General features: G+C 41.6%; 1 protein-coding gene across 1 annotated transcript in view; it reads right to left on the bottom strand.

Annotated features, from left to right (window-relative positions):
- INPP4B (inositol polyphosphate-4-phosphatase type II B) overlaps positions 1-23252 on the bottom strand; it is a 480337-nt gene that overhangs the window by 456231 nt on the left and 854 nt on the right. The gene's annotated exons all lie outside the window — the stretch shown is intronic.

The raw sequence follows: 23252 nt of genomic DNA, 5'->3' as shown, positions 1-23252 counted from the left end.
AAACAAGAATAGATGTATATGAATAACAGATTCACTTTGCTGTACACGTGAAACTAACACAACATTGTAAATCAACTATACCCCAATAAAAAATTAAAAATAAATAAATAAAATTAAGATCATATTATAAATCATTTTGTCTGGAGCATTTTGGTTAACTTACCAGTTTGAGCATTTGTTTCTTCCAATATTCTTTCAAATCATACTTTTGACTATATATTCCTATTGTACGGCAATACATATGTTCCTTATTCCCCTTTTCCTGATTCCACTTTTTTACACTTTTTGTACATTTTTACCAAGGCAACCAGGACAGCAAATAAGCCCTCAAAAAGCTGAGCAGTTACTCCCTACAAAGTCAGAGAGAGAACTTACCCTCAAATCAATATTTTATGGACAAATATATTTTGGAGTCTCAGAAGCCTTTGAGAATGCTAGCCAGACCCTTTTTAAAATAAACTTTCTGGGACTTCCCTGGTGGCGCAGTGGTTGATAATCCGCCTGCCAATGCAGGGGACACGGGTTCGAGCCCTGGTCCAGGAAGATCCCACATGCTGCGGAGCAACTAAGGCTGTGTGCCACAACTACTGAGCCTGCGCTCTAGAGCCCACGAGCCACAACTACTGAAGCTCGCGCTCAGAGCCTGTGCTCCACAACAAGAGAAGGCACCGCAATGAGAAGCCCGCGCATCGCAACGAAGAGTAGCCCCCACTCGCCGCAACTAGAGAAAGCCCGTGTGCAGCAACGAAGACCCAACACAGCCGAAAATTACTTACTTACTTACTTACTTACTTAAGAAAAATAAACCTTCTGACTAAATAGTGCATATACTCTAACCCACCCACCGGGCTCTGGGGATCTTTCAAGTGGATTGAAGGACCCTTCAGCTTCTGAACCCCCATGCCCTTGCAGGACTGTCCAGGCAATAGTTAAACATTAACTACTTATGAGTACCTCCAACACTGCACTGATTTTCTGCTACCCAATTAGCCACAGTTGGCAAAAGAAAAGTGACCTTCATCTTGTGGCTCACTAGCGATTCAGACAGTGAAACAGCCAAATAGGCCATCAGAGGTCACTGAGTTTACACCCCATTTCATATCTCAGGAAAACGAAAGACCGTGAAGCTGAAGTGACTTAGCTGAAGTGACACAGAGCTGCGAAAGAAGCCAAACCCTGGCTGGCAGAACATTGCTGCTTTTACCTTTCCCGAAAGGAAGATGCCGTCTCCAGTTATTTACACTGAAAGATCTCCTCGCTTTCTATCGTATTATATTTCCTTATCTGTGGGGAACAAATCTGGAGAGCAATTTACAATCTGATATATTACATCTGGTCTCTTCTTGAGACCAAAATGTTATGGGAACCCATAAGAAATCCTGGTTCTGTAATATTCAGGTAGCGACAACACAACTTCATGTGTTAATCACCACCGTATTTTATTTGAGAGACTGCATTCTTAAAGACTGAGAATAAAAGCTAAAACACTCTTCAATGTTTTTGGAAAGAGATATAAGCTAAGGATCGCTATTAACACAGGTCACAGTTGAAGGGGAAACAGGCTGTGACTCTGGTCAGTGGTAAGTTTGCAGAGAAGCTCAAAGGTACAGCTTCGAAAGATATATCTCAAATGCCTCTCCAATGGCTGCAAAACTCTCTCCCTGGAACACTTAAATAGTGGAAGAACCAAGTCATTCATACCAGTCACTACAGAGCAATATTTCCAGCAATGAGAGACTCATGGACTTGATGGCAAATGAGTGAAAATTTTAAGTAGTGGTCTCAGCATTTTAAGCTTCTCTGTCAGTAGCGGAACAATAGCCAAAGCACTCTGAATACCAACATCCAAACAGAAAATCAAGGAAGTCATCAAAGGAAAATCTCCTTCCTGAAATATAAGTGATAAGATCAATGTATAAATTAGTCGGAGAAAAGGCCAACCCAGAAGGTCCTGTCTTGTAGAAGAAATTCAATATGACATGAGATTAGTGTGTCAGAACTTAAAATACGTATTAATGGTAAAGCAAATCTGATTGCCTCCATAACAATCCATCTAAATTGTTTAATTAGGAAAATTTTTCTGTCATTGGTAAGCCCTTCAGTATGAAGCAGTTATCTTGATCAAATGTTTTATAGATATATCATGCTGCACTCTACAGAATCCTAAAAAATGCTGTCGTTCTAGACTGCACCAATTTTCAGCATAACAGAGGGGTTACCTTTCTAGGAGCGAATATAGTATATGCTTTTTCCACTTAACATTCTGACAGAAAATCATTCTAAAATGTATTAAACTATACGAGGCCTTCCTTAAAAGTACATTGGGCATAATGTCATTTTCCTTGATGACCCAGAGTCATTATTGTGAATATTAATTATCACACTGGCCTGTAATAAAATCATGTCTGTGAAGCCCTCAGAAATGCATTCTTTCTGTGGCCCTTAGAATGACAGAATGTCAGCATTAAACAGGACTTGAGAGCTCGTCTAGATTTTTCAATTACACATGAGGATGCTAATGACGAGAGAGGAGCGATATGATGTAATGAAGGAGACGTAAACAGTGACCTACCCCAGGTCGCCCACCTTCTCCAGAGTCCTTTCAATTACCCCACATTGTACACCACAACCTGTGCTTTTCATTAGTTTCTCTGTCTGTTTTTCTTTTTCTTGTTTATTTATTTAATTTATTTATTTTTCTTATTTTTGGCAGTGTTGGGTCTTCGTTGTTGCATGCAGGCTTTCTCTAGTTGCAGCGAGCGGGGGCTACTCTTCGTTGCTGTGCACGGGCTTTCTCATTGAGGTGGCTTCTCTTGTTGCAGAGCACGGGCTCTAGGCGCACAGGCTTCAGTAATTGTGGCACACAGGCTCAGTAGTTGTGGCTCGCGGGCTTGGTTGCTCTGTGGCATGTGGGATCTTCCTGGACCAGGGCTCGACCCGTGTCCCCTGCATCGGCAGGCGGATTCCCAACCACTGCACCACCAGGGAAGCCCTGTCTGTTTCTTTTAATAGCTTTTCTCTGCCCTTCCTGTTAGGTTCTATGTTCACCCTCCTCACCACTGCTGGTGATTTAATCTCCTCCAGCACCATGCCCTCTGATGGTGATTAGTACGGTTCTGGCACAGAGGCAGGGCATGGGGAGCCCATGGTCATCAAAGGTGATGGCTGGAAGTCAGGATCTGGGGAGAACTCAGGTAAAATTTAGGAGAGTGATCTGAAACGTAGAGGGTAAACTAACCTGAACCACAATGAAGAGATCTAACCAAATGCTGGAGTCTAGGGTCCAGAGCCAAAGTGGAGAGGAGAGGCAGGAACCAAAAATGCCAAGAAAGAGGGAGGTCCAGGAAGGAGCAAGCCTTGGGAGGCAGAGCAGGGGAATATGAATGACAGGGATGTCTGCGCTGTCCTTTATCCCCCTTCCAGCGTGATTACATTTTGAAAGTAAATACCGTGGGAGGGAGGGAGGGTGCCTGCTTCTCTTCACAGCCCCTCAATCAATCCCAATTTGAACGTGGCTTAAAAGTCAAGTCATGCCTTGGATGGTGAGACATGTGTGTCACGGAGATCTGGCTGAGTAACCTGATGGTCTTAACCCAGGAGAACAGGCATTGGGTATAAGGCATGGGACAGTGACGGTTCACAAGTCTTATTTGTTTACTTCCTGGGAACAGCTTTTCCTGCCCTTGTCCCAGAGCCTCTGAGGTTTCAGAGCAACTAAATTCCAGGTAGCTGAGATGTTCTGCTTTGGTTTCCATGTCAATAAACAGATAAGGCAACAACGCAGTGTAGTAAGTAGAGGGGGAAATGACAGTTTAAAAGCCAGCTGCATTGGAGCCTGTTCTAGCAGAAGGGTGAATTCTCACTTTCTGGAAGAATCGCCCTTTTGTCTTACATGAGATGCCTGAGGCTCCCAGGGAGGCACATGACTTGTCCAGGCTGATACAATGGCAAGGCCATTGCCTGTGATTAAAACCATCAAGTATTAGAGCCCTGTGCACCCAGTGGTGGTCACAGGTCAGGTTATTATCACCTCAGAGAGGAAACGCTCCCCGACTGGTGGGCAGAGGAGAGTCTATGGTACTTTCCTCCTCACTTTTTCCTGTAGTGGCCAAAGGAAGGTGTGCTTTGCTGTACTGTCTGGAAGACAAATTGGTATTCTCTGTAGGAACAGACAGGATGATTCATGCTGTGTGCTACATAATTAAGGTCTGTGAACTCAAAATGAGCAAACCAGGATGTTAGTAATCTTGGTAGAAGAGTAGCTCACGGGGGCAGCCATACCTCATTCTTTATTTGAATCCCTTTGAGGTGGGAGAGTTAAACTTCTCTGAGATAAGGGAACTTACCCAGAATAGAGTTCTTTTCAAGATTTTTCTCCCTTACCTCTTGATCTCTCATCTCTATCATGAAAATATATATATATGTGTGTGTGTGTGTGTGCGCGCGCGTGTGAATTTTTTACTTTACAGCCAAGAAAGTAGGTTCTCCTCTCACCTCTTGTGCTTTAAAATATTTATTCAACCCGAACAATGATTGAGGCCCTACAACAAACTAGAGGACCAAGCACTTCAAAGCCACATATGAAGACAAGGTGGATTTGGCTTTCCCAAAAGCCCATAGTCTAGCTGTAGAGACAGATGGAAGTCAGTCACCTAGGTACTTACTTACCTGGCTGTGTCACTACGGCTAGAACACCTAAACTCCACAATCCCGGTCTCTTCAAGTGTAAAATGACAATACTAATACTTATCTTGCCAATGGTTTTATATTTTTAAAGTCAATTGTATATAAATCACTGAGGAGTGGGCTTGGTACCTATAGGGTACTTAATACCCATCAGTAAGTGACAACACAAACTAATGGGTATTCTAACCAAGGAATGACCATAACTAGTCAGAACCACAAGGTAACAGGAGGCTACTCCTCTCACAAGCGGACATTTGTGACTTTACGGCTGCTCAACAAGCACACAGCCATGTTTCTTTGGCAACAACGTCCAACTTCCTTGGACAAGCCCCCTGTCCCCTGTGCTCAGCCCATGTGTTTCTGATTGTGTGACATGGCAAGTAGCCTTTTCAAAGCCTCAGCAGAGTCTGTTACAAAGGGAGCCCAAATGCTAAATTAGAGTGCACTAAAAAATGGAAAGAATTAGTGGGTCATTTTTTTTCTGTCATTTCCTTTCTGAGACTGCACAAGAGGGAGGAGAGAGGGAAGGGCGGAAAGACAGGGCAGGAAGCTGGAACCGAGTTGTAAAAATGTCCAAGGGGCATTTTAAGGCAAGGATTGGCTAATATTCTACTATTAAATTGTTTGCATTTAAATGATATAAGTTCTTTCCATCTCCCCAAACCTGTTATTATTTGTCCTACATCCAGAAGGTCTTGTGTGAGTGTTTCTGTTTGTTTTGCTGGAAAGTGAGGGAAGGGGTGAGCTCTGTATCTGTGTTGACACAGAGTGGAAGGGTAGCACGCAAGGATGGACACACTGATCTGCTAACTAAACCAACCCAGCTAAAGCAGAAGCTGAGAATGGCAGATGGCCAAGAGAATGTCAATGACATGGAGCACGCTTCCAAAAGCTGGATGGCAAGAGGGCACAGGCTAGGACATGGAGTACCGATTTGAGCCCATCTTATCTACTTTTCAGGGAAGGATACCCAAGCTGATGCTGGGGTTTTATTTTCAGTCCTAATCAGGTTCATCTGAACTCTGATGCAATAGACAGTTTGAGTTCCTCGTTTAAATCCCTGCCCTGGTTCTGTACCAGGAGCGTATGATGGCCAAACCGTGGGGTGCCTATTTCAGAGGAGAAGCAATAACTCAGCATCAACCAATTAGGTCAGGGGATTTCTACCACAGTCACAGAAAAGCTGTGCAAAGTACTCGAAAATCACTCTTAGAGAATCTGGGTAAGGAGGCTATTTGAGATTGCGTGCTTGTGGCAGAAAACCAAGCACATGCAATGTACTATGGGCTCTCGAGAGCATGCTCCTTACTTTTTTTTTTTTTTTTTTTTTTGCGGTACACGGGCCTCTCACTGTTGTGGCCTCTCCCGTCGCGGAGCACAGGCTCCGGACGCGCAGGCTCAGCGGCCATGGCTCACGGGCCCAGCCGCTCCGCGGCATGTGGGATCTTCCCAGAACGGGGCACGAACCCGTGTCCCCTGCATCGGCAGGCGGACTCTCAACCACCACGCCACCAGGGAAGCCCAATGCTCCTTACCTTTTGATGTACACATGAACCACCAGGAAATGTTAAAATGCAGATTCTGATAGCTAGGTCTGAGGGAGACCTAGTCAACTAATGACTGACAGGAGAGAAGCTGGGGTATAAATACTGCAGCTCCCTCTCCCTTCAGGCGGGTAACCCTGAGGCGCACGTTCCATGCTGACTTCTACAGCTCCCCAGCAGGCATAAGCTCCTGAACTCCATGGTGGTAGATTTCCTGAGAAATGTGCTTTTTATTGCCTATCTTCCCTCCTCTGCCTCACTTCTTCACTTCCCCACTGGTGTTTCCTGGGATCGACTCCTAAATAATAAACCACTTAGCCCTTAAAACTGTCTTGGTACCTGCTTCTGGAGAAGACCACACAAAGCCGTACCCACCACATGCTTTTATTCAAGTCTTCCCTTCTCAGTGAATGGGTTAACCATCAGCCTGATTCCACCGGACAGAAACCCAGCCATCCTTGCCCGCTTCTGTTCCTTTCAGATCCACCATCAGTAAGTCCTACAAATTCTGTCCATTCACTAGCTTCAAAGTATCCACGTTCCCATCTCCTCTATCACTTCCTGCTCCAAGAGCTATCTTTCCTCACCTAGAATAGTATAAAACACCTCTGCCTAGTCTCCCACACTGTCTCTTGTTCTTTAACTTTTTTAGAAAATTGAGATATAATGGATATATAACATTACATTAGTTTCAGGTGTATGACAGAATGATTCCATGTATGTAAATACTGCAAGATAGTCACCACAGATAAGTCCAGTTAACATACATCAACAAACATAGTTACAAAATTTTTTCTTGTGATGAGAACTTTTAAGACATATTCTCCTAGCAACTTTCAAATATGCAATACAGCATTATTAACTCTAGTCACCCTGCTGTGCACTACATCCCTAGAACTCACTTATTTTATAACTGGAAGTTTGTACCCTTCGGTGACCTTCACCCACTCTTGACCCCCTCAAATCGGTTTACAGGAAGACTATTATGCAAACCTGCTCTTGTCACACTCCCCAAGTATCCACTATCTAAACCCTTCAATGGCGTTCGGTGGCTTTTAAGCTAACAATAGACATGCTTAACCGGTGGACAAGGCATTTCAGGATTTGATTTTGCTTTCCGTTTCAGCCTTATCGTTATCACATGACCCCTCCCAACCCGGCTCCACCCAGTCTGGACTTCTAAACCGGCATTTTTGTATTTTCAGCTTCACTGATGGATTTTAGTGAGGTGTGAAAACAATTTAGTTGGTCAAGATCAGCATTTTATTTTAATGAAATGGGAGAAGAAAAACACATCGGGTTCTTTTTATTTGTCAGAACTTTTTTTTTTCAATGATATGTGTACCCCATCATGATGAAAAACCTATTTATAACCGAATATCACAGCGAAAAGAAGTTTGCAGAATGATGCCTTAAGCACACCACGTTCTCTCCTGCTTCTGAGCCCCAGCAGATACTGCTTCCTCTGCCTGGGAAGCTTTGCCCCAACCCCTTTGCTTAGGAATCCCTGTGCACCCTCCTGGGATCCACAGCATGCTGTGGTCCTAAGGGCCTGGTGCGGCTGTCAGCCTCTAAACACTGTCCTCCAGGTAGTACCAGGTATAGCTGAAGAGAATTCAACATAGCCAAGTGGGGAGGACTGAAAAAGAAGCTATAAACAATCCAAACATCTGGCTGTAGGATGGCTACCCACCATATCAAGCCAAAGAGGTGGCCCCCCCCTCTTTGGGGGGGGGGTTGGGAGAGAAGAGAAGAGGTTGAACCCACACAAGTTCCTTCAGCCACCAGAGTGCAGCCACCAGGACTTCTCCGGGACACTTGGGCACACTGGGAAGGACGAATTTGAGGCTGACAAAATAGGGCAAAGATACCATATTTAGAAAGCTAGTTCAGCAGCCCAAGTGAGACCCGTAAGCACATTTGTAAAGACAGCAGCTGCCAGGTAGGCAGCAAAGGCATCCATGAAAGACTTTCCGGAGGGAGACTCTGAAAGGCTTGGTTACAATGTAGTCTACCTCACGTATTTATTAGACACTAACTAGTTGTAAATGGGTCTTTTACAGTTGGCTTACATATAGTTTCCAGAGCCAACTTTAATAGGGTGAAGACCTTGAGGCTGGTTGAAAAAAATATTCCTATGTTCCCGCCTACTGGCAGAAAGGACATCTACTTATTTTTTTCCTATTCAGTGAGAGAAGAGAGTTCTTAGCCGTGGGTGACCTGAGTGGGACACGGAGGCAGGATTGTAGAGATGGCATGAATTTCAGCCTCTGGTAGGTAAAGAAACTGATGCTCAGAGTTTCCTTGTCTTACAAGCAAAGTGCCACAGCTACAACCAGAACCCACGACCTCAGCCAGCCAGGGGAGGGCTTTGTCTACAAAGGCACACGGGGTCAAAGTGCAGCTCCTGAACAGGACCCACGAGAATCTCCTCTTTACTTCCCTAGCCCTGCAGACTCCGTTCCCTCTGCCACCGACCAAGCGGGAGTTGCACCGCATCACCCCTCAGTCGTTAAGGCAGGTCGCTGCTGGGGTCCCTGACTCCAGCCTGTATGTGACTGGAGAAAAATAGTTGTTGCTTTTTAAATGAGGATGTAGCTGAGATTTATGGTAACTGAAACAGAAAAAAAAAAAAAGGGCAAATATTAGAGACAATTGGGGGGAAAGGTGAAAGAACTTAGTGTCTGACTAGGTGTAAGGTCTGACTAGGTGTAAGGGATAAAGAGGAAAGAACTATTGGAAAAAAAAAAAAAAAAAAAAAGAACCCAAGACTTGGAGACCGGGAAGAAAGCTGGTACCAACCAAACTGGGGTCACAGGGGAAGGAAAGGCTTCCAGGGTCACAGGGAGAAAGACCATTAGCTCAGTCTGGGATAAATTAACTTTGACAAGAAGGCAGGATAGGCATGTGGAGATTTCCCGCTGATGTGCTCTCTGGGGAAAGATGTTTTATATCACCTAAGACAGTTTTATTTCCACGCTGAGTCAGAAGGATGAGCTGGGCAGGTAGGGCAAGAAGGGAGAGGCCTGAAGAGGTGCACAGATTGCAGGGGAAAGTATCGATCGCAGTTTCGATCATCTAAGCTGATACCTGGGAAACCTGCGCTCTCTCCCCGTATATCCAGGCAGGAGAAGAGAGAAGACGCAGGGCTGGAAGGGGCTCTTTCTTCCCTTTCTGTGATGCATCAAAACCGACACCACACAAAGCTGGTCACCCGGGGGCCAGCAACCAGCCTGCTGCGGCATCACAGCCCACGTCAGGTTTCCACACAGCTGCTCAGCCCGGGAGAGGCTTTCGAAGAGGCTGCCTGGAGAGGTTCGCCTGTGCAGGGGGAACATCTACTTAAGCACTCAGAGCGCTGACACAGCTGGAGGGAGGCTGACAGTTTGCCAGGGGAGGGCTGCTGACGGGAAACGTGGAGAAAGAGTTGTGGAGAGGAGAAAATCAAGAAGCGATAGGAGTCGGAGCTGAATTAAGGTTCGGATGTTCAGATCAACGCCGAGAAGAGGCGAAGAGGGGGAGCATGTCGAGTTCCTTTAGTTCCCAGAAATGGAACTTCTGTGAAAGGCAGACTCACCACAGAGGATGACTGCAGAGAACCGAAGAGACACAAAGGCGTTGATGTTCATCAAAGGCCACCCACGCCTACCACCTCCCACAGACACACAGACCCACTGCCTCCACAGAGGAAGAAACAGCCAGGGAGGTCACATGACCCACTGGAGTCACATGGGCAGCTGTCAGTGGCAGAACAGGGTAGACACTCAGGGTGACAGACACACGCTCCAAGGGACCTTCTTAACGTTCCACACGACATCATAAAATCTGTGATAGATGTGGTCACAGTAAATATAAACCCCCAAATTGTGGAGAGTCCTCGTAGATATCTGATAAATGGTAAAACAAACTATACAGGTAGTAACGGGGACTGTCTGTGATGAAATATAAGATGGAATTGATATAACTTAAGTTCCATACAAACTAAAAAATGGAACTGAGAGCCCCAAAATAGGTCCAACAGAAATGGTAGGGTTCCCCACTATGGTGATCTCTAATGTCTGTTCTTGCAGAGATTCTTGTCTCATCTGTGGGCTCAGCCCCCTCCTTCCCCTTCTAGGTTCTGGCCCTGGCCCCAGAGCCACAAGGAACGCCAAACAAGCAATTTGGAGACAGAAAGGCAATCTTGTTTCTAAGCCCTGTATTTGAGGCACGGTTGTCCAGGGCTGGGTTTGGCCTCACTGCCCAGTTCCTCTGCATCTGAGGCTCTGCTTCCTTGGCAGGTCCTGGACTCACATCCACGGTACCAACCAAGGCAGCCATATTTGCCCTTTTCAATCCTAAGCACTGGTCACAGCCTTTCATTCTGAATTCTCCACCCTCCCTGCCATCTCAAAACTCTGGACGAGTCCACAGCATGGCCTCATTCCTCTGTCTGAGCCTTCTTCACAACCTTGACCCCCAAATTCCGAGCCCAGCCTGTATATTCCGGTCACTTGTTGCCCCTTTTGCTTGTTGTGGCTTGATATTTAGACTGACCCTGCTCCATCCTCTGGATTCATGGTATTTATCTGTCCTGCCCCCTTTTCTTTACACCCTCACTATCTTCCAGGTTTCATCACCCTGGCCCAAATAAGACACTGACCACAATTTGCTTTTGGCAGCAGAAAATAAGGAAAGAAGAAAGATGAAAACTGAAAGTTAAGGAGGAAGTAGGGCTTCTTTTAGAAACAGTTATTACTAATATACCTAAATATGAAGCCTAAAGTTAAGGAAATTATTCAACCTGTAGGAACTATTTAGGGTAGGCTAGGTTGTGCTCCTGTTAACAAATTTCCCTGGGAATCTCAGTGGCTTAACATAAGAAAGGTTTATTTCCTCCCTCTCCTATATACTCAATGGGTGTCGGGAAGTGGGAAAGAATTGCTCTAGGTAGGAACTAGGGACCTGGGCTAAAGGAGGTCTCACCTCCTTGAAGCTTCATCAGGACCAAGTCTCCTTTTGACCCTGCTCCATCCTCTGGATTCATGGTATTTATCTGTCCTGCCCCCTTTTCTTTACACCCTCACTATCTTCCAGGTTTCATCACCCTGGCCCAAATAAGACACTGACCACAATTTGCTTTTGGCAGCAGAAAATAAGGAAAGAAGAAAGATGAAAACTGAAAGTTAAGGAGGAAGTAGGGCTTCTTTTAGAAACAGTTATTACTAATATACCTAAATATGAAGCCTAAAGTTAAGGAAATTATTCAACCTGTAGGAACTATTTAGGGTAGGCTAGGTTGTGCTCCTGTTAACAAATTTCCCTGGGAATCTCAGTGGCTTAACATAAGAAAGGTTTATTTCCTCCCTCTCCTATATACTCAATGGGTGTCGGGAAGTGGGAAAGAATTGCTCTAGGTAGGAACTAGGGACCTGGGCTAAAGGAGGTCTCACCTCCTTGAAGCTTCATCAGGACCAAGTCTTCTTGACTTCCTGGCAGGTGAAGACAGACTAGAGGATCACAAGGGAGTTTTCACAGCCTCAGGCTGGAACTGACACTATCAATTCTCATAGCTCATTATCCAGAGGTGCACATCTGCAAGGAGCTGAGAAGCCCAGCTTTTCCACGTGGCCCAAAGGCCAGGAGACCTGGAGGCTGAGAACGCTAGTAACATCCAGACCACAATGATTCCAGGTGATGTGGCTCTGGAATTCTCCCAATTGTTATGTTAGCTGAAGGGCTAATGCACCTGAAGTTGTGACAATGCTTCTCATCTTTAGTTGACAATAAGCAAAGCCGTCTGCAATAAGTGTGATAAAAAGGAATGAATATGAACTAATGGAATGATGCAATGACAGTGCGTGTGTTAAAAGCTGAGAACCTAAGGTATCTGAGAATGGCTGTGAGGCTACAATTTTATTTCAATCTTGTGTGTTTTTGTGGCTTGAGGGGAATACTTTTTTTCCTGTTAGTTTTGAATGTCTGCTTTGTATTTAATGAACCAAGATTAAAGTGGAGGATTTACCTCTGATTTTTATGGATAATTGCGTACGATATTCAAAAGCATAAAACAGCAAGGATTTCTTATTAAAAGCAACTTTTAATGCTTCAATACAGCAGTAGACTAGCAAATAGTAAAATCATATGTGTCTGTCTTATCAATATTGTGATTTAATTCTAGAGTGTTGCCTGTACTTCTACACATATTTAATCTTATAGCCATAGTCTTTTACAGACAAACCCATGACAACTCAATACTCATAAATTAATTACGGCACTACTTTACCTAGACACGGCACTGAGATGCTTTAAACTCTTAGCACGTAAACTGAACATTTTGCCAAGAGGACACTAAAAATAATGAGGGAAGAAAGCTACTGAATTACCCTTTATTATTGCTTACTCCTCTTCCTCTTATTACGTGTTTAAAAAGCTTTGAGTTATTTATTTACATTTAATCCACGGACACGGCTTTTATATACTTGAAAACCCTACAGTAGGATTAGGGCGGCTGTAATTCTGTCCATCAGATGTGCCTGGTCTGAATAGTGCTCTGGGTATGGACTCTGTAGAGCCTCGTCCACTCACATCAGATAAGCAGCAAGAAGTACAGGTAATCAAATAGGTGTCCTATAATTTCCCAAGATGGGGGTTTATCAAGCAATGTTGTCTCTACTGAGATCACCACAGAAGTGAAGTGTTCCGATCTAACCCTCAACACCAGAAGCCTGTCCTTTGAAAGACGTCTTCTGAAACCCTCCCCTGCTCCAGCCACGTGTGTCTTCCAAGCACGCCTAGCCCCCCACGAGAATGATAGCCCTGACCTGGTCCTCCCTTCTTCCGCTCCGAGGCTGCAGGAGCACAAGGCAAGCAGCCTGTCTATGGAATTTAAGCTACTTCTTAATCCTGAAAGCTCATAAACGCCAGTATTGATTTTAAAAAATCATTCTCACCCCAGTTGATAAAACCTTTACTTTAGGTGCTGTCATTTTGGTGAAAACTACCTTTTTAATATCACCTGTTGTTCTCCAGGGAATAGTTGCCAAACCAGCATTATAAATTCCAGAGAAAAATATTTCATGAGACCATACTTAAATTTACAGAATATATATGTTAGAGCTAAGCTCACTAATGATATAACTCACAAATATACAGGAGATGAGAACTTAAACTATTTTTTATCAGATCTGCTAGAAGACCAAAAATTAAAAATTAAAAATATTCTCTACTCACTAATTTTTCTAGATATATTTTCTGGTGGGGAAGAATATAGTAGAGTACTACTCAAAAAAGAGAATTGATGAAAATATACTTCTGAAACAGAAACCAATTCACAAAATTATTTCACCTGAATAGATACCGTTTTATAAACAGAAAAACTGAAGGAGAAAAACTATATGACTTGTTCAAGTTTCTAAAGTTGATTTGTGAATGGAGCAAGTAAGAGAATGCTTTTCTCCTAACTTTAATTCAAATATCTAATTTGAGATTCTCATGGTACTGATCTTCTAAAGAGCTGAAAGACTGACATGTTTTTTACGCACACACTGTATGAAAGATTCTAACTGAAGGATAAAAAATATTATTTTTTTCAAAAAAGTTTCTATGTACATTTCAAGTCTCCAGCATCCTGTCTAGATTTGTTTTTTCTCTCTCTTTTCTCTCTTTCTTGCTCTTTTTTTCTCCTTGAGATTCTCACGGGGGGAAAGAAGAGGAAAATAAGATTTCATGAAAGGACAGTTCTGACCTAGAAAGAAAAAAAAGATCTTTTAACTCAGAGAAAAACTGAGACAGATCTTTAAAGGGGATGGTGGGGGAGAGGTTTTACTGCATTGTTTTGCTTTATGTGGTTGTAAAGAAAAAGGTACCAAGTTTTTTGTTGCTTGAACAAGGAGAGGAATATTTTTATGAGGCCCTGAAAGGTTTTATAGTTGAAAAGTAATATGAAAAATAATAACTTCTGCCACTGGATGATTGTTACAAGGCTCAGCACCTTCAATAAAAAGATGCTTCTGTTCCATTTCCAGTCACATCAAATTCTCATTACAGGTAGCTAAATCCCATCTCTCCATGAACCAGACTGTATCAAAAGTAGCAGCTTTATGCATTAAGTTTTGTAACACACACTTACATCCCATAGATCCCAGGTCACAAAGCAAATTCTAGGACCTTTTCCCCTCAGTGAATGATAGGCTTGGATGCTAAGCTTTGATGAGACCAAGAACCGGAAAACTCTGGTGACCGAGGTGCCCTCAAAAATAAGAAAGAAATTCTGTTGTTTTTTGGAAGCAGAATTGTCCAGTTCCCAAGTGCTTGCATAAAATCCGTTTTTGTGCTGAAGAATAAAATATCAAGGATTGTTGAGAGTTTAATTCAGAATCCATGAGGAGGAAAATTAGAGAGGCATTAAGGCCAAAAAAAAAAAAAAAAAAGTCCCTATGGTAGAAAACTGAAAAGCCTGCTTAATAATTTCCATGCTGTTCCCTTAGGTTATTTGGAAATGTTCGATATTGCTACATTTCCTTCTAAGGTCTGGGGAGGGAATAAAATGCCAAGGAGGTTAAAGTTCCCAGACGAACCATGGAAATCGGGAAAGGAAGGTGCAGACTCTAATGATGAATGCTAGGGTTCAAAGCACGAGCTCTAATTCAAAGCGTAACTCTCCTTACCAGTACGCAGGCCAACGGACTTGACCTTAGATGGCTCTGCCCTTTAAAGAAAGCTCTTTTTAGCAGTGAAGGGACCCTCCAGTAGGCAGAAAGATGAATATCCCTTTCAAAACAGAAAACATGTCAGCTGATATGGCAGAACGAAAGCTGGCTATTGTCAATTTTTTAAGGCAGTAAAGCTAAAAATGAAAGGATTCAGGATACATTCAAGGATACGGGAATGGTATGTTTTCTTACTGGCAGCCATGTCCATTTTCATACTTAGAGTCTGTTGTTTGCTGTGTTGGGGAATGTTGGCTTCATTTTAAGACTTAAACCAAATCCAAGTAATTAACTAAATGGTACATGCTTATTTATACTGTTCATGAATAGATGCAAATGGTACTCTGGAAGAGGCTAACTGAAGAAGAACTAGGTGACAAAACTGGAAAAGAAGCATCAACATTTGGCTATAAAATGGTTTGAAGATTAAAGAAATAAGGGTATTGAAAAGGCAAGAGCAGTGACAGTGATAGAAAATTATAATCCAGTTTATAGTTACATTGTAAAAGATATTTATCAATTCATATACATAGACCCACGGAATAGATTGCAAAAATGGCCATAATACTTTGCAGTGCCTCCAATCAATAAATGTAGTCTATTTGCTCACCCTCAAATTTGACCTGGTGTTTAACTTGCTTTGGCTGACAGAAAGCGGCAGAAATGATATTTCCCCAGTTCTGAGAATAAACCTCTCTCTATCTCTCCCTCAGAACCTGCCACCTCCATTTGAACAAGCCCCAATCCTGGCTGATCGAGCCTTCTATCTACTGAGGAGATCATTGTACAGAAATTGCCATCGCTCCAGCCAACAAAAAGCCAATCCTAGCGGCAGAGCCACCTAGCTGACCAGCAGCTCCCTGCAGACGCAGGAGTAACCCCAGTTAACTACCTAGCTGATTGCAGACCAAACTGCACTACCTAGCTGATCGCAGACCAAACTGCACGGACTTATGAGCTAAATAAGCAGTGGTGATTTTAAGCCACGAAATTTTGTGGTGATCTGTCACACAACAAAAGATAGTGGATAGAATCCATATACTCTAAGGAGCTTCATAGAAATCTATTATTAACTTAATTTGCCAAACCATTGTTAAGGAGGAACCACGCACCAGGCACAATGACAAAGCCCAGTAACAGTGCATTGAGGAGACAGAGCTCTCAGGTGCACAGTCCATCCTGGAGATGCCAGGAAGACTTGCAGCACAGATACCCAAGTGAGGACTTGACATTTACTTATGAGTGGGCCAGGAGAAGTAAGGGGTAAGAGCAGTCACAGGGAATGGTAATAGATACAGAAGTTGAACAGTAAGATACAGGAATTTACATTAGTAGAATGTGAAATTTTAGTTAGGAAATGGCAAGAAATAAGACTAGAGAAGTTAATAGGAACCGGACCATGAAGGTCTTGGACTATCTCATAAACACCTTGGATAGAAGTGTCTTGATATAGGCCTAGGACAGCAGTAGTTCTCAGACATGAAAGCACATAAAAGTCATCTGGTGGTGGTAAGAACAGAAATGTCTAGGGTTCGATCACCTATAAATTCTGACCCAGTAACTTGGTAATGGACCCCAGACTTCGGGCTTCAATTTTTTTTTAATTTGCCTTTTTAATATACAACCCAGGAGGGTCTGATGTAGATTGTACATGGTCCACACTTTAAAAAATGTCACTAGGCAATGGGAAGTCTCCTGAAGTGATTTAAGAAAAAGCGTGACTCAGGCGCTCTATATTATGTTCAGGTTGGCATTTAAGACTGATTTTTCTGGCTGAGGTTTGATAGGTAACTGAAGGCATTCAGTGAAAGAGGCAAGGATAAGAAAATCTGAGGGCTTCCCTGGTGGCGCAGTGGTTGAGAGTCCGCCTGCCGATGCAGGGGACACGGGTTCGTGCCCCGGTCTGGGAAGATCCCACATGCCGCGGAGCGGCTGGGCCCGTGAGCCATGGCCGCTGGGCCTGCGCGTCCGGAGCCTGTGCTCCGCAACGGGAGAGGCCAAAACAGTGAGAGGCCCGCGTACCGAAACAAAAAAAAAAAAAAAAAAAAAAAAAGAAAATCTGAATTAGGACAGTAATAGTAAAAACTGGAGACCAATGTGTGAAATATTTAGGAGGTTAAATTGCCAGGGATTTTTGTTGATTGAAGAAATGCAAGTGGAGGGGAAAGGAAGGGTCAAGGATGGCACTGGATTAAATTAGATTTGAAATATCTTAAAAATGTCCAGAAAGCACTGGTTTGGAAGTTAAACGTACACATTTAGGAGGTATCAGTGTATAGATGTAAACCAAACTATGGGAGTTGGGAGAGTTCTGGGGAGTTCCTGGGAGACTGATCAGAGTAAGAAGGGACCAGGCCAGTGGCAGAACCCAGAGGTACCGAAACACTTAAAGGACACATAAAAGATGAATAGCAGCTTAAGAGGCTGGGAAGAACTACTACAGAGTTAAGAGAAAAATGTGGCTACAGTGACACTGTAGTCCCAGTAGCCATAAAACAGCACTGTTCCAGGCAAACTACAGTGAGTGGTTGCCCTACTTAAAAATTGAGCATCATTCAAAGTCTCTTGTGATCACTGTGCTCTCGCTTCACTAGAACTTTGGGTGCAGAAGACTGAAGAGTGTGGTTTGAGTAGTTATCTTGAAGTAAAAATGAGAAAACAGAATTCATACAACCCTTTTAAGAAAGCACAAAGTATACATAAAATTATAAATAAAAATATACAAAAAAAAGGACCTATTTATGAACTTTGGTGAACAACCTTGCAGAGTCTCTCTGTCCATAACTAATTTTAAATTAATAGGATTTTTGATTTAAATTATATATATACAGGAGAGCAATCAAGATGGCCAGAATAGGAGGATGTGAAACTCACTCCCCAGACATAAATATATTAAAAATACGTCTACATGTGGAATAATTCTTACTGAAAATGAACTGGAAATTGGATGAAAGACTCCTGTAAAATCAAGGCTGTAGGAGAGATGCACATGGAATCAGGTAGGAGGGGAAGAACAACAAAAACAAAAAATCCCATTTAAAATTACATCAAAAAGAATAAATCCCTAGGTACTTTCAAGGAATAAACTTAACCAAAGAGGTGAAAGACCTATACTCTGAAAACTATAAAACACTGATGAAGGAAATTGAAGTTGACACAAAGAAATGGAAAGATATCCCTATTTTTGGATTGGAAGAATTAATATTGTTAAAATGTCCATATTACCCAAAGCAATCTTCAGATGTAAACAATCCTTACCAAAATACCCAGGATATTTTTCACAGAACTAGAACAAATAATGCTAAAATGTATATGGAACCACAAAAGACCCTGAATTGCCCAACAATCTTGAGAAATATAAAAAAGCTGTAAGTACCATGTGCCCAACTTTAGACTATACTACAAAGCTGCAATAATCAAAACAGCATGGTACTGCACAAAAACAGACACATAGATCAATGGAACATAATAGAGAGCCCAGAAACAAACCAATATACCTATGGTCAATTAATCTACAACAAAAGAGGCAAGAATATACAATGGAGAAAATACAGTCTCTTCAATAAATAGTGCTGGGAAAACTGAACAGCTCCACATAAAAGAATGAGATTAGAACATTTCCTCACAGCATGTACAAAAATAAACCCAAAATGGACTAAAGATCTAAATGTAAGACTGAAACCATAAAACTCCAATAAGAGAACATAGGTAGAACATTCTTTGACATAAATCACACAATATTTCTTTGGATCTGTCACCCAAGGCAAAAGAAATAAAAGCAAAAATAAACAAATGGGAACTAATTAAACTTAAAAGCTTCTGCACAGCAAAGGAAAGCATCGACAAAACAAAAAGACAACCTAATGAATGGGAGAAAATATTTGCAAATGATATGACCATCAAGGGGTTAATATCTAAAATATATAAACAGCTCATACAACTTGGTATCAAAAAAACAAACAACCCAGTTAAAAATGGGCAGAAGACCTGAATAGATATTTTTCCAAGGAAGACATACAGATAACTAACAGGCACTTGAAAAATGCTCACCATCACTAATTATTAGAGAAATGCAAATCAAAATAACAATGAGATATCACCTCACACTTTTTCAGAGTGGCTATAAGCAAAAAGTCTCCAAATAACAAATATTGGAAAGGATGTGGAGAAAAGGGAACCCTTGTACACTGTTAGTGGGAATGTCAATTGGTGTAGCCACTATGTGAATAGTATGGAGGTTCCTCAAAAAACTAAAAATAGAACTACCATATGATCCAGCAATTCCATTCCTTGGTATATATCCAAAGAAAATGAAAACACTAACTCAAAAAGATACACACACCCCAATGTTCATAGCAGCACTATTTACAATAGCCAAGATATAGAAGTAACTCAAGTGTCCGTCAACAGACAAATGGATAAAGAAGATGCATGTGAGTGCGCACATGTGTGCGTGTAGTGGAATATTACTCTGCCATAAAAAAGAATGAAATTATGCCATTTGCCGAAGGTGGTTGGACCTACAGAGTATTATGCTCAGTGAAATAAGTCAGACAGAGAAAGACGAATACTGTATGTTATAACTTATATGTGAAATCTAAAAAACTTAAAAAAGGAATGCACATAGCAAAATAGAAACAGACTTACAGATACGGAAAACAAACTAGTGGATACCAGTGGAGAGAGGGAAGGGGGGAGGGCAAGATAGGGGTATGGGATTAAAGGATACAAACTACTATGTGTAAAAAAAATAAGCAACAAGTTTATATCGTACAGCACAGGGAATTATAGCCATTATTCTGTAATAACTTGATGCAAGAGGGAGGAGATATGGGGATATATGTATATGTATAGCTGATTCACTTTGTTATAAAGCAGAAACTAACACACCATTGTAAAGCAATTATACTCCAATAAAGATGTTAAAACACATACTGAATCACTATATTGTACACCTGAAACAAATATAATATTGTAAATCAACTATACTTCAATTTTTTAAAAATGAAAAAATTATATATATACAGATCTATAATAATATATGTAATAAAATGTGTCTTTTTCACAGAATATTGTCATTCTGCATGTAATAATCCATATCAGGGTTGAGAAACTTTTGCTGTAAAGGACCAATAGTAAATATTTTGGGCTTTGTGAGCCATATGGTCCCTGTTGCAGTTACTCAACTCTGTCCTTGCTCTGTAGCACACAAGTAGCCTTAGACAATATGTAAATGAATAAGCAAGGATGGTCTGGCCCATAGGCTATAGTTTGCTGATCTATATCATAATTTTTAATGACTTCATATTGCTTATGGCTGTACCATAAATTATTTAACCAACCTTCAAGAAATGTATACCAAGGAGACTTTCAAATGTTTGAAAATGTATGTAGAAATATGTTAATACAGCCTTACACATCAGCTGGGGAAATTTGAAACAATGTAAATGTTCATCAGAGGGAGATTAATTAAATAATTTGTGGTATACATGATCATTTCTTTCAAAAATCCTAAATGATACAGTTAGAACACCAAGTATAGTTTTATTTCTCTTCTGAATATCCTGTCCCTAATTTAGATCAGTTTCTTCAATTGCAGAGATCTGAATTATTCTTTTTTCTTTGAATTATTCTTTTTATTGGAGTATAATTGCTTTATAATAGTTTGTTAGTTTCTGCTTTATAACAAAGTGAATCAGCTATACATATACATATTTTTTAAATCAATAATAATGTGAATGGTCATGTTATTTTGAGTTGACCATTACAGGAAGATAAATATTTATAAGACTATAATACAATATACAGTATTATTTAATCTACAGAACTCACTCAAATTTCTCCAATTGCCCCCCTAATGTTCTTTTTGGTTCAGGATCCAACCAAAAATCACACTTTGCCTTTAGTTGTCATGTTTCCCTTAGTCTCCTTTAATCTGGAACAGGTCCTCAGTCTTTGTTTTTCACAACGTTGACAATTTTCAAGAGTGTTGGTCAGGTACTGTGATACCCCAGTATCAATGAGCCCATTCACTGCCCACATCTTGGTTTCTAAACACCATGCTCCAATAAAAGAAAACTACTAGTCCTTGGAGAAACAGCTGATTGCAGGAATGGGGCAGGAAAAGTGCAAGATGAGCCTAAAATATCTTGCAGTGCCAGAAAATATCGAAGTGTTTTAAAGAGAAATTCTAAAAAGATACAGGAGCCAACTTGAAGGGGACTCCCAAAGGCCATATCTGGGAAAACTGAACAACAAAAAAAATGATTGTGACACATTATAAGCCATGGAATAAAATGAGTTCATTTGCCCATACTAATATAAATAATGAGTGGACGGATGAATGGATGAATAAATGAATAGAGTAAAATTTTCCTTACTGTAAATTTCCAACTAGTATTTGGCAAACGCCACAGTAATAACTGTCTCAGGCAAGAATCTTCAAAGAATTCTAAAATTAGTGCCAACAGTGTTTTAAATAACAAGCTAACTAGATACTCTCCAATTCTTTCTCTGTAAGATCTTTATTAAATACAAAGAAATACAGTAACTTTGCAGTGGAGAAACCTGACAGACATCACCTTCACCAAGTGATCGAAGTTACCATTTTCAGTAATGGAACAGACCGACATCAAATCCCTTCTGATTTGATGTGCTGAGAAGGTCACAACCTCACTTTGCGGCATCTTTGCCAAAAATGTAAAACCTGAACTTAAATATGAGGAAACCTTAGAGAAAATGTATCGATCGCTGGAGCCTCGTCGACCTAGTATTAGACACACTAGGGTACACTCACGTGTTACATGTACTTTCAGTTTGGCCTTGATTCAGTTCACAGAGATGCACTGAAAGACTTTTAAGAAGAAAATGACAGGATGACAGCTGTGTCTCAAGCAGAGAGTAAGATATAAATTGAAGGGGGTGGAAATGAAAGCTGGGGAAGACATCTCTGCCTGATAGGAATCTGTTACATTATTTCAGGCACATGGTCATAATAACCTCAACTAGCATACTGGTATTAGAAATGGAGAAGAGGAGAGCAAGCCAAGAAATAATGGGAATAAAAATCAAAATTAACTTTCCACTCACTGAATGTGAAGGGACTGGAGAAGGAGGGAAAAGAAGGTCCCTATTACTAGACTGAGCACCTAGGTGTCTAGGCAGCAGGTGGGTCAATGGAAGGAGAGGTAAGAGAATTCCATTTGGGACAGATGTTTGAGGCATCACCAGGATATCCTAAAGAGAATGTCTAGCAGGTAGTAGGCAAGATGAGTCTGCAGTCCAGGAAGGAGATATAGTATGTACGAACGGGTGCATTTTCCATTAAGAAACTGAGTTTGAAGAGCTCATGTACCTTGTGCGGTGTCACGATGCCGGTAAGGGGCAGAACCAGTTTTTAAACCCGGTTCTTCCAAGTTCAGAAGTTTCTGTGGCCTATGGGAATTTTTGTGTATATCAAGACTCTCCAAAGGATTCAAAAGAACTGCAAACATCAACAACTGTCGATCTCTAAATGCACAATCAGGCTACGTGCAAAATTATAAGCCACTCATTAAAAAATGTAAAGGAAAAAAAAATGTAAAGGAATAAGGGAAGTTCCCTTTTTGTCTGTGAGTCCCATTGGGCTTTACACAAAAGTAAAGACCATAGTCAGAGCCTCCTAGGACTTTCAACGATCAGTTGATTGACTGTCAGAGCCTAGTCAACCTCAGACATCACCCACTCAAGTGCTATAATGTTACAACTCAGGTTATCTAGTCCTGCACATTCGAATATTTATACATAGGTTAGATGGAAAAGTTCCTGGTATATGCAACTGAATTCTTACCAGCTCTCCCCATCTGTTTTCTGTGTGTTTGTTTTTAATTTTTATTGGAGTATAACTGATTTACAATGTTGTGTTAGTTTTAGGTGTACAGCACGGTGAATCAGTTATACATATACATGTATCCACTCTTTTTTTTTTTAGATTCTTTCCCCATATAGGCCATTACAGAGTCCCTACCTGTTTTAAGAGCAGACAGGAGCTAGAGTTTTAGGTTTCAATGCTCTGGATTAGTTGGCAGAAGTGTTGCATCCTGAATATCTACATTGAAGAAGAGTCTCATTCCCTGAATATATTTGAATCCACAGGGAGCAACATAACCTAGGTCAGCTCTGAGGGTGGGCAGGAGACCCACCACTCAACCCGTTGGAGTCTAGGGCATCACTTAGCCTTGACAGAAATGAGGACCCAGGCAAAGGTTGCTGATCACTCACTACAGCTGTTCCAGCAGCTCCCTCCCGGTGGTGGGAGAAGTGCTGTTTAACCCAGAATCCCCCCCTCCCACTA

This window comes from Neophocaena asiaeorientalis, unplaced genomic scaffold, assembly GCF_003031525.2.
Source record: "Neophocaena asiaeorientalis asiaeorientalis breed wild unplaced genomic scaffold, Neophocaena_asiaeorientalis_V1.1 scaffold7, whole genome shotgun sequence".
In the NCBI taxonomy this organism is placed as follows: Eukaryota; Metazoa; Chordata; class Mammalia; order Artiodactyla; family Phocoenidae; genus Neophocaena; species Neophocaena asiaeorientalis.
The sequence above is the reverse complement of the archived record's forward strand: the minus strand, read 5'-3'. Positions and strand labels throughout refer to the sequence as shown.